Source organism: Coccinella septempunctata, chromosome 4 (genome assembly GCF_907165205.1).
Source record: "Coccinella septempunctata chromosome 4, icCocSept1.1, whole genome shotgun sequence".
NCBI classification, from domain to species: Eukaryota; Metazoa; Arthropoda; class Insecta; order Coleoptera; family Coccinellidae; genus Coccinella; species Coccinella septempunctata.
In genome coordinates, this window is record NC_058192.1 from 1,234,590 (window position 1) to 1,247,847 (window position 13,258).

Below are 13,258 nucleotides of genomic sequence, written 5' to 3' on the forward strand. Positions count from 1 at the left end.
TCATTCAAAGAAAGATTGATGTCACACACCATCAAACGCAGTTCAACGGATCACAAATATGGACAAATATGTACAAATTCAAATTAACACCACAGGAAGGCATTTTTCAACGAAACTCTCCCAATTCGGCGAAACCTTCGACGTCAAGCTCGCTGAAAACCGTCGATTGGATCGACATAACTCAGCGTCGAATCATCTTCCGTTGAAGTGGATCCTCATCGACAGAACCCAACAACTCGAACTCCTAATGGAGTGGTCTCTCGTGAAGGAGCACTTCGACGTGTACGTATTCAAACTTCGCAGAATAACCGCCAAACGCTAAACAACGAGGGGCTATTCCCTCACTTTTAGAGCTCGATCGAATCGATTCGGTTTATGCGATATCGCAACAGCGTGTCTGATTAAACTTTTGAGGTCAATTGGATGGGAACGCTCGGGCGTCGATACAAGGCTGATGGGAGAACAAATAGATCGTGAAAGAGTTGCGGCAGGTTCTGATTCGTTCGCCCTGTGTGCTCCAGTCGAATTATTCTCCTTGAGTTGCTGTTGATTGTTGAAAAATACCGTTTTCCTGGGCAATTATACAATTATATCCTCGGTAATAACAATTTCACGTACCTAATTATCGACTAGAGCGAATGTGAAATTTTTTAGGGAAAGCATGAAGCGATCGAGAATTGTTACAGAATTACTCAAAATGTGTTACAATCTATCATTACCAATAGAAAGATTCCGAGAAGGTCATTGTGTGACATCAAGTTGATCTACCAGAACAGAGACAGAGTCTCTGACCAAAAATTTGTTGAATTTCATCCATTTCTTCGGATTTCAGTACCTATTTGAATGGAGAGAAATACAATGCGCAAAAAAATTAACGCACATTATGGAAATCTCAAATTTATTCTACAACTGAAGGTGTTCTCAATGATAATTATTTTTGTCAGAATTACGCATGCATATGTTATCCACTTTCAAGGGTTTTCTTCAATACAGATGTTTTTTCCCAGCCGGAATAAAAAAGATGATATTATCAGATTTTGAATGTATTGGCTCCATTCTAAAATCAGTTGTTCTCGTTCAATTCTAGTGATCAATAGTTTTTCTTTCTTTTCTTTAGTCTTTTTTTCTTGATTTTCTACACTCGATCGTTGTGCAACGCGAAACACGCAATGTGACCCAAGAGGAATGTGCCCAAGCGGTAGTTTTGCGAGAAGAAGGGTGGACATACACAAGAATTGCAGAAAGGTTTCAAATTTCCCATACAAGTGTGTCCAGAATGTTGCAGCGATTCAGGGAGACAGGTATGATGTCCGAAGACCAGGACAGGGTAGACCACGGGTAGCAACTGCCATTCAAGAACGTTACTTGAGAGTTTCTTCGTTGAGACAACGGTTTGCAACCGCTCGCCTCCTTCAAATTCAGCTTGAGCAAACTCATGAGGTGCAAATTAGCACTCAGACAATAAGAAATCGCCTCAGAAAATATGATTTAAGGCCTCGTGTCGCGGCAAGAGGCCCAGCTCTTACCCCAGCTCATGGAAGGGCGCGTTTGGATTTTGCGAGAGAGCATCCATTGGGAAGAGGCCGATTGGGAAAGAGTTCCCTTCACAGATGAGTCTAGATTCTGCCTCTACCATTGTGATCGACGTTCCCTTGTATACAGACGTCCACATGAAAGATACGCTGAGTACAATTTCCTGAATTCTACTGGTTTCATGGGAGGATCGATTATGGTATGGGGTGGAATATCTTTGACTGCTCGCACAGACCTAGTGGTCGTTGATAATGGAGCTATGAATGCTGATAAGTATATAAGAAATATCCTTGAAGAGCATGTAGTGCCATTTGCCCCATACATTGGTGAAAATTTCATTTTTATGGACGATAATGCCAGACCCCATCGTGCGCGCATCGTTCAGGAGTACCTTGAAGAGGTTGAAGTCTCTCGAATGGAATGGCCAGCAAGAAGTCCAGATCTCAATCCGATTCAGCTGGTTTGGGGCAACCTCAATAGAAGGCTGAGAAGTTCAGAAAATCATCCAGCTACTCTTAATGACTTAGGAATCCAACTCGGAGACATCTGGGAAGGATTAGATCAGAACATTTTAAGATCACTCATTTTGAGTATGAACCGTCGTTGCCGAGCTTTAATTAACGCAAGGGGTGGAAATACCAAGTATTAAATCACTTATCAGCATTTCAGTATTTTGAAAATTGTTCATTTCTCTTCATTCACATAAGATTCGGTGAAATCCAGAATTTTTCTTTCATTTAATGTGTCTTATTTCGTTCAAAACCTTCCCGAGAGAACATAAAAAATAAGTTATAAAGTCAATGTAGAGTTAACTTTCATTAAAATTGAGATTTTCAGAATGTGCGTTAATTTTTTTGCCCAGTGTATTCAACATTCTGGAGGTTCAAGATTAAATGCCAGAAGTGTAGAGGATATTTTTAGGTCCTTCGAAATTTTGTCGAGCAAATCCGAAACGTATTTTCATGAAATTATCGGATGACCGGAGTTTTTAAAAGCATGAGAACGAAATCCGGCAAGACCTCACGAGATTATGTAAATGGAGGACAGAAGCATCTCATCCCAAAGGTCGATATTTTAAATATTCAACGACCTCATTGTGAGCATCGAAGAAAGTCGCCGCATTTGCATCCCATCCACAATTAAATCAATTATTCACCCCGATTTCTTGAAAAATCCCGATACGAGGTCCAAAAACGGGTCCAGTCACTCGGTCATCCACGTTGTTTTTTTCCATCGTCTCATACATTACCCTCGACTCCTTATTGATATTCAAAAATGGGAAAAACGGGAAACGGACAATAACTCCCCGACGTAAGAAAGCGAAAGGGTTGGGGTCCCTCAGTTTCCCTTGATCTTATGCAAAATTCGGATTCCGTAATGACCGGTTCTGCCGACCGAGGTCCGCCAGGGCATCTGGTCCATTCCACCCCACACGGGCAGCTTCTCGATAGCGGCGACGTTGCCGCGACTACGGAGTCCGTTGGATCCAAAAATATCCCGACTGACGTCGAAATTTTATTCATCTGCGAGCGCATTCCAGACGTCCAGGAGCACTCCGAGGAATGGCAGTAAATCAACTACTGGTGTTTTTATAAACGTTACTTGCGTGCCTGTTTTTTGACGACGCGAAAACAAGGATAACAGATTCTCATGGATGTTTCCGGGATTGAAATAGCATGATCAGGTGATGGATAAAATTGACACACTGGTTGAATTATCGGACAATCAGAAATATTTGTCGTGTAGAATTTTGGTTGATATCTCGTGTTTTTCAACATTGAATTTTTCATGCGCTATTATTGTGTCTCTGTTCGTCCTTGTACTTCAGCGACGCGAAATGGATAGAAGCGAACAATGTTTAGCTTTCGGTTCTGTCTTTGGATCGCGTGGGTTGATGACTCATTCAACGCAAGATTCATAAATATGGCCAACTTTGGCACATCGACGTGCAGGTACGTGACAGAATTTGATTACGCTCTTGCATTATGCGATTTATATCACAACTTTGTGAGGAATTTCGGTTTTATTCAAGCAGAGTTCTCTTTTATTCCTCGATTACGTGATTTTCCCCATCAGCAACATTCTCGATCCCTGTATCAACTGTGTCATGAAGCGCCAAAGATCCTTACCATCGAAATAATGACTTGATCCGGGAACCCTCGGTCAGGAAAAAACAGAGACTTCGATTAGACTCTTGGGGGACACCACTGGAATCCTTATGTTGAAGAGACGGACCGTATGACCTCCGATTGCCGACCTGGTTTGAGGGAAGGCTGGAGTCGAGAAGTTTCAGATGCTCTCGTCTCTCGGCACGGCCAAAACGCCAACGCGAAATTAGCATTTATGTCCCAGGGCGGCGAACCGCGATGAACATGAAAGTTTCGATCTCTGGAATTATCCTTACGTAATATAATGTACGCGATACGTCGCCGGGGGCGTATGATTGTCGAGGATCACGTAAACGAACGAAACGCGTTGCGACAGTGATGAATCTCGACATTTCATCCACTTTTTTGACTGAACCCAATTTTTTGGGTATTTTTCGAAGGCCAACTTTAGAGAAGTTTTTCTTCCAGGATAATTATCGTAGATCTTAATGTGACACATATCCTGAAAGAGCAACTCTTCTAGTTTCTAGTAATAAATCTGAGAATTTTATTCATTCCGGCCCAACCGTTCGGTCTTGACGAATTCTCAAGTGAAATTCGCAACTTTTGAAAAATGCCATTTCCGAGATGAAAATCTAAACTAAGAGAGATAGGCTTTCGAAATTGCTCGCAATAGATTCAGCGTGTTCGAAAACCTATATTTTCATACCAAACTTTCCAATATCTGACACTGTTCAGGAGAATATTTTTTTTTTCCACTTTTCATTTTCGAGTTGACTTCGAAGAGCTCTCTGGAGTGCAATTCTCTATTGAATCATCAACTGTTTGGTGTTCTAGAATCTTCAAAACAAATTCTATGCACTCCAAATCCGAGGATAGTAATAGAACATCCTGATTTTCAGACAGAGTAGCGAATAGGTCATTTTAGGGGGGTCTAACCGCTTGCTCATTTTTGACCCAAAAAATCGAGATTTTCGAAATCGAGTTTTTGTGCTAGGGTGGAAGCCTAGGCAACGCTGATTATATAACCGGAATTTCCAATGGGATCAGACGAATATAACGTGAGATATCGCAGATTGAAAATTGCAATTTTTGAAAAATGCCATTTCCAAGATGAAATTCTAAACGAAAGAAGATAGGCTTTCGAAATTGCTTGCAATAGATTCAGCGTGCTCGAAAACCTATATTTTCATACCGAACTTTCCAATATCTGACACTTTTCAGGAGAAAATAATTTTTTTTGTTTTTCCAATTTTTATTTTCGAGTTGACTTCGAAGAGCTCTCTGGAGTGCAATTCTCTATTGAATCATCAAATGTTTGGTTTTCTAGAATCTTCAAAACAAATTCTATGCACTCCATATCCGAGGACAGTAATAGAACATCCTGATTTTTAGACAGAATAGCAAATATGTCATTTTAGGGGGGTCTAACCCCTTGCTCATTTTTGACCCAAAAAAATCGAAATTTTCGATATCGAGTTTTTGTGCTAGTATGGAAGCCTAGCCAACGTTGATTATATAATCGGAAATCCCAATTCGATCAGACGAATATAACAGGAGATATCGCAGATTGAAAATTGCAATTTTTGAAAAAATGCCATTTCCAAGATGAAAATCTAAACGAAGGGAGATAGGCTTTCGAATTTGCTCGCAATAGAATCAAAGTGTTCGAAAACCTATGTATTTTCATACCACACGGTTTTCCTTGATTCAAACCAAAGTGTTGCAGTTTTCAAAGCGATTTGAAACATTCGCATATCCTATGTCAATTTACTAGGTCGCTTATCTTGAGTTAATCATCTAAGAGAGACATTACGAAAACAACACACTCACGTGTGTAATTCGCGGCGTTTTCCCTCATTCCATCGTGGCGGAAACGCGTCCAAGATACAACAAACTCGTCGAAATTTGTTTCGACACGATACCACCGGCGGGAAAATCTGGGATTGCAAAAGCGAGATTGATATCGTTCCCTTATCCCGTACAGGAAAGAGTGTTATCGAGGATTTTTATGTGTACAGCTCTTCTTTCGGTAGGTCGTAAGTCTGGATTTCCACGAAGCTCGCGTCAACGGAAAATGGACCGAAGAAAAATATATATATGTATGCGAGAGAAAGGGGAATAAACACGTCTGGGTCGTCAGGTGTCCGAACCTGGGATCCTCGGGGACGACGTTTTCATTTCTGTCGGGTCAGAGTTACATCTCGTGTATTCAGGCGGAACAACTTTGAACAGAATTCTGTCTTCTAAACTTGCCTGCGGTCAGTCATCTACGCCACGAATTACACGAAAATTTCATCATTTTTACAAGCTTAGAAATATCTATAAATCCCAATTAAATACAGTTAAAATTGTATCAGTTCCGCATATTATCCAGAAAACAATAAAATCCAACCTGCTGTAATCGTTTCCACCACAAGGTGAACGAAGAAACTTTCCTCAGGGACGCAACAGATGATAAAAACAACTTGTTCATGTAGTAACCCCTAACGGCCGTAATATACCTGCTACTTTTTCACGAATCCTCCCGTACCAGACTTAATCATTAATCTTGAACCCTCACCTCGTGAGAGAATTTCCGGAACGAACTCTCTCACTGCTTCCTCGACATCGTCCAACTCCATAAATACACCGAAACCATAACGTTGGAAACATCCAACATTGATCAACGACCTCCCCTGTCCGGCCTCTCGAACGTAACGAAGTTAAGTCAACACAAAAAACACGGGCGGCGATAAAAGTGAAAACATCACCGGGGTTGTCGGATCATTCGCTCCAACGATCGTCCGATGAAAAATGGACAGAAGCAGTTTGAAAAAAACATTTTCCCTGCAACTATGTCAACTTGTCGCTGCTGATTAGAAGTGATAAGAGGCATTGAACACGAAGCAGACGTATATATCAACCATCATCCATGGTTGCCCAAATTTGATGCTAGAAGGTGCTTGGAAGTATTGATGATGCTACAGAGCCATCTAGAGGGCAAGTGCTAGAACTCAATTACCGATGTCCAATTTCCGGAGATCCGGAAGGTGAATTATTACGTTGCCTTCTAGATGGCGCTGAAATACTATTAATACATCAAAGCCTACTTCTAGAAAGTGATTAGTTGGATTTGAATCCAAACAATTGTTGAAATCAACGGGTGCTATGCGTCTCAATTCTTTTTATGGCTTTAATGCAATTTTCAGAAGAAAAAGAAGTTGAAAATCTTCAAAACCATATCATGTGGTATGTGGTCTGATATGAAAGCCTTGGACTTAAGTCATAAACGACGTCTTTACCTATATAAGACGAATATGGATCTGAGCATCAGCCAATAGTTCCAAACAACAGAAAATCTTCAAATAGGAATCCTAATCTCGAACACAATCACAGAATTCCAAGAATATCCCTTATCTCGGCAACCCTGTGAAAATGCGGCGACGAAAGTTGAGATATATTCCTCGACTTCCGGATAATTTGGGGCATCTCGTGGCTGTCGCTAGGTTATTTCTACGTTTTTTGTCAGGTGCGCTGCCCGTATTTTTTGTCGGGGAAAAACCCCACACTTTTTCCTACGCCCCTGTTGTTTGAACGTCGTTTTTTTGCGGCGAGGGGGCGATAGAAACTGAGAGTGGTTAATGTGTCGTCCGTTAATACACATTCGATATTCTCGAGGTCGAGATCAGTGGCGTAACTTCGGATATACCATTGTTGGAATACTGATACTGAACTGATACTGTTGTCTGTCATTAATAAAAACATGAATAATTCACATGAAGATTTTCTACCTGACTGAATCAAGCAAATATACAGGGTGTAAACGAATCGTTTATGATTTTTCTTTCTGAGAAACCAGAAAACAGGCAGAATTTAAATTGAATAGACATTCTATGAAAGCAATCTGAAAAATTTTGTTGGTATCCTCCTAAATATCAGCATTACATCCGCCTAATTACTTTTGCAACTTATATAAATAAGGAAAAAGGTATCATAGAACCTTTGGTCAATTTAATTGCTCCCATTTAGTTCAAACAACCATTCTTCCTCATCTCTTCCATTCATCGATTTATTTCCTCAAATGAGACTGTGTTGATCCACACAATACTCTGTGGTAGAGAATACGTCATTCTAACATAGTCTTCTCGGCATGTTCTTCACTGTTCGAAAGAAGAGCTTGCCTTCAAGTTCGCACGCTACTGGCTTCGTCTAAACTGCCTACGCCGCACGACATATCCATGGGAAATTTATGTACACAGGCTATATTTTTCCTATGACTAGTATAAATCAAACTACGAGTACGAATACTGAGAGGGGTATTTGTTCAAGCTAGAGATACACATTTGGAGTGAATCATCGATAGGAATAAAGGGTCATAATGTTCAGCGTATTGAATAAAACAGTCTAGAAGCTATTGACGACCGTATAAATTACCCAGATAATCCAATTATACGGGAACAATATTAGTCGAATCCATAATGCAGCACTAATCGTGATGGCAATTAGCTTCCGAAGAATCGATAATAATTCATACAAGCCAAACTTCGTGGGCAATCATCGAGTATATTCCGAATTGGACATCTTAGGAATAGGGTTATCGAAAATTTTCGTTGAGTACTTCTCATAAATTCTATAATTATTTCCCTTCAATCTTCCTCAAACAAACGCATAAAGCTATCGAAAAAATACAAAATATGGCATAAATTTTCCGTCAGTCTCAATTGATTCTCACTTGAAACTCTTCAAGGCATACATTCAAACAGATATCACCCTCAAGTAGACCATGTGAAGACACAAATTCAATCTCACTCATTTTCTAGTGCGATATATCTTAAACGTTTAGGAGAAAGACACTAACTGTAGTAGAATATGTTGATTTGAAGATCAATAAAAGATATTTCATAAAGTCCACTCACCGAAAACTGGACATTTGCTTCCAAATCAAACACTAAACTGAAACTTTCGAATTTTGTTCGAATGACAAGAGCCGAAACCACAGAATCCTCAAGAATTCATGAGAAATCATCAGAGTGTCAAAAGGGGAAACACAGAAGGATAGAAATGATTTCCTTCAATCGAAACTGTGATCTAACGCAGTGTAATGATTTTCCGTGGATGCAAAATTGATTGATGGAAGCATATCCGATGTACACCATCAATTGTCATTTGTCAATATTTTCTATCCATTTCATCCGACCAAAGCGCACACAGCAGCGTACAGAGTCAACTCAATCGATACGCCTCTCTGACGAGAATTATTCATTTCAAGCTGATGGAACTAGGATTATCTGTTTTACGAGCGAAATCGGGAATACTACCATAAAGGTTAATTATTTTGATAGCGTCATTTACCAGTTTCACGCATGGCGTAAAAGGCTTATAGTTATATAATTTATATAAATATTATACTCCGAAAGTAACGGTGGGTTGTTGCAGTCACAGACGAATGGATCGATATCACAAAGCCATATTATCACGGTTATATGCGTATTCCGTTTGTTTACTATTGAATTTAATGGTCCGAATCTGTAGGTTTTGTACGTGACATTCGGTCCATCATTTTGTGCGATGAAAGCAAATGCACATTAGAATCATCCCTGAAAATACTATCATGGACAGATTGGACAGCTACATACTGTGGATTACACAGGTACGTACAGGATTCAGCTAGTGTCTACTTGCCCAAGTTGGTTTGTATCCCTTGCAGTCGAAGGTAAGCTGTAAAAACGTATCTTGCAGAGTAAAGCGTTCGTAGCTTGGTGGTTAGAAGAGTCGGCTCAGTATTTCGCAACCGCAAGGTACTGAGTTCGATCCCCAGCCAGGGAAGAAATTTTCTAGTCGATACGAGTACGGGCCACCATTCACTGGTGGGTTCAAATTAACAGTGCTGTTCCTAAGGTGGCCTAAGGACACAGTAACAAAGCCTACACAGAACACAACTGATTCTCCGAAGTCGCACAAGCTTACGGAGCTTCTGAGGGGTACTTCGGTACCTGAACCTGAATTTCTATATTCTCCAGTGAAAATGATAGGACAGCATTGGAGGGATCAAATCACGAGCCAGGGTAGAAATCAATCCAGGACAGCGGCCAAGGCTCGCTAAAAGACGAAACTATGCCCGACTCCATCAATCAGTCACGCCAGATTCCTAACATCGGACCCTGACCTCGTCCAACCGACGCGATCGAAAGTGAATGAATGCAGTTAGCGACGTGTTCGAAATTAGTGGTCAATCTATCATTGGAATGATAGATACGTACGTGAACGTTCGCGTTCACGTACGCAGTCCCGAACAATCAATTCCGACCTGTCAGATCGGGGCGACTACATTTTATCGGACGCCATACGGCCGTTTAAGTATCACAATATTGTGTCGCGATATGGACAATATCCGCTGGATGTGATTTATGGCGAGGAATTTGACTGGAAAAAATTCGTGGGTTTGCATGGGGCTCCCGAGGCCGATCGCCGGAAATGGAAGGGTCAGATTATCACGTGCGATGAGGGTACTGCTCGTTTGGGAGGAGGATTCATAAGGTGTGCCAACCGCAGCTGTAGGTGAGCCATAAACTGGATCATATTGAAGACACTGATGACACTTCGATACTGTACTTAAAAAATAGATTCTTCGAACATTTCTTGAGAAAAACTTCAATTGGCTAAGGTGTTACAATTCACGTGAAAAAAGTTAATAAATAATAAACACAGTAACCAGAGAAGAGTACCTATATGACACCCCTAAGCAACTCCAAGGTCTAGAATGAAACAAATGTAGTCTGCAGCGTTCCAATACCCTAAAAAATCTGCACGAAAAAAAGCAAATCATAAACGGAGGGCGAAACAGGATTTCCTACAACGAATCCGACGAAAGTCCAGGCAGAAAAGCGACCAAAAAGGATTCGAATTACGGCCATCGAAACTTTATCGTAAGGATAAATAGAATCGCGCAGTCGAAAATATATTCAATTAAAACGGTATACTCCGGACTTTGGGGAGTTTATAAACGAGTCTCTGTGTTTTTTTTTTTCTCTCCCCTGATCCCTTTCAGGTCGCTTCAGGAGGGGGGCATCAATTAGAGTGTTGCCAACGTATCTGTTTCGAAGTGATGAATCTAAATTGCAAATACACGCTTTATTTGAATTTCAAGGATTCGTGAAGACGATACCGTGACCGTACATATTCATCCAGCGACGTATACAGGCAGACAGCTCTCGCATTGAGTCCGATAGGCCGTCTAAAAATAAACTTATGTGAGACGTTATAGCGTAATTTATTCTTGTGTTTTATGTTTACGTTCACATGCTGAGACAATTACAAGAACTATATGGGTTATGGTGGGTTATTTATTTGGTGGTTTTTAATTACTTCTTTCGAACATGCCACGGTGTTGGGTGTCGAAAAACGCTCTTATTTCTTCGTGAGGATTGACTATTATGTCATCCTCATATTGGAATCAGGAGTTCGCAGTTCTCACTTCTGTGCCTGCTTGATTCTAGATTGTTGCGTTGCGTTCAACTGCTACAAAGATCTATGTCTATGTCCAGTTTCTTATGAACTCCAGTATCAGATATGGCTTCAAGGAGTATAGAGTCATTCGGGGCAACTGTGCGCACTTTTGCCTTTCAAGCCATACCCTGTTTCAAATGTTGAAGCTAGGAAAATTAAAACATATTCATAAGATAGAGAATTTTCTAATCTATAAGAAAACATCAAAAAGCCAACAAACAAAAACGTTTTCTTTCCGCAAAAAAGAATTTAATAGAGAAAGTCGGAGTGCGTTCACATGCCCCGTATTGCGGGTAAGTGAACGCAGTCCTTTGTGAACCACACAATCAAAACAAATTACAAAATAATGTCATCAAAATGTTACAATATTAGAGAAATGCTGTTTATTGTCAATACAGAAGCGCCTTTTTACAAGCAGTGCATTATTGTTCGTGCCACAATTCTTGGTGAACACAACACTTGATACATTCCCTTGTTCGTGGCCCTTCATATTTTTCTGAACAAATAGGACAATATTGATCAAGTCTTAACCAAGAAAATAATGTCATAATTTATTCCTCACTGAACTAATGCCCATATAATGAATCTATGCGCACACTTACCCGCGCACACTTTCCTCAGCAAGCCAAAATTTGAATTGACGTTCAAAGAGTTGAGCAGCTAAGAGAACCTAAAATTTTTCATTATATATTTTGATTTATATGAGTATGATCGAATAAAATATTGTTTAACACTGAGGGACTCGGAACTTGGACCTGGCAGAATGTGCAGAGATGCTAAAAATTAACAAGAAAACTAGTGAATTTGATTGATTGCAAATAAAAAGTTAAAGAAACGTGGCACGGCGCACTCCTATGAAAAACTAATATGGCGATTCTGCGTCCTTGCTTCACCCAAATGAACCTCTCATTCATACATTGCATAGTCGAGATATACGCACTGCGCACACTTACCCACTGCGCTCAGTTACCCCGAATGACTCTATGTTATTTCAACTTATGAAGAAATGATTTCCGATTTGATTGTGAGTTTGTGTGAGTTCTCTCTCAAAACTGGGGCTTTCTGTTGACCTGGAAACGCCAGGATACCATGAAGAAACTGACGAGAGGCAACGGAGAAACTGAAGAACTTGGACAAGGACCATCAGAGAGATCCCTGGGCTCTAAAACGAAAGTTTCCTGGATATTTTGTCTCCTTACACCAAGGATTTCCTGCAGCAACTACCAGCTGACATCAGGATATCTGGAGACGATAACAATAACGACTTCTTCAAATCCAATTACAGCTCAGCGTAATGAAGTTAACAACTGCATCAAATATTCATTCAAATGATATTTCCCGACTCGCCTACTCCTGCGCGAAATGTAAATTCGAAAGTTTCGACATCCGGATGACATCATCAGCTTAAATATGTATGCAACTCATCGAAATGATTTACGAAGACGGCCAGTTACAATGCGATCGAGACAAATACGATAATAAAACCACTGCAACAATATTACGCTTCGTGTCACGACCTAAATATCGAACCGTGAAATAAAACGACATTTTCCCTACTTCTGATGGTTTCAATCATAATTCCCCTTTCCGTCAACATTCACATAACACGCGGATCGATTTTGAATGGGAGTTATCTTCATCGGATTCGTATTGAAAAGAGGTCTCGAGGTTGTCGGACGGATTTAGAGTTTATCCACATTTTCCCTATGCTATATTTGCCGCGAGGCGACGTTGATAAATGATACTTTTGATGAATAGTGGGGCAAAAGTTACGAGTATACTATGGAGGAGTCTTTGCGAGAAAGAAACGATATGTTCGCACTTCACTTCATTCTGTTATTAACTGAAAGAATGGTTTCGTCGATGAAGAATGATCTGGACCGAACGCCGACAAAGATTTGTGTAGCAACGAACAGTTGATAGGTTCAGTAAAACTATTCCAATTATAGAAATACTAACGCCACTAGAGAAATTTTTGGAACGATAAGCGCCTTTCGATAATATTTCTAATGAATTTCGCAAAAGGTGTCAAGGAATTGATCGTGTAGGTTAGAAATTGGTCGTAAAAGTATTTTTATGCTGTTTATCATATTACGACTGATGTTCTGTGCAACAAAATTCGTCAAGTA

General features: G+C 40.3%; 1 protein-coding gene across 11 annotated transcripts in view; it reads right to left on the reverse strand.

Moving 5' to 3' along the window:
* LOC123311426 (muscleblind-like protein) overlaps positions 1–13,258 on the reverse strand; it is a 234,452-nt gene that overhangs the window by 178,476 nt on the left and 42,718 nt on the right. Inside the window, exon 1 of one of the 11 annotated variants that reach the window (XM_044895368.1) lies at positions 8,540–8,630. The exons of the other annotated variants lie outside the window; for them this stretch is intronic. The gene's annotated coding sequence lies outside the window, so the exon portion shown is untranslated. Of the gene's footprint in view, positions 1–8,539; positions 8,631–13,258 lie in introns of those variants that run through there. 11 annotated transcript variants of the gene reach the window in all.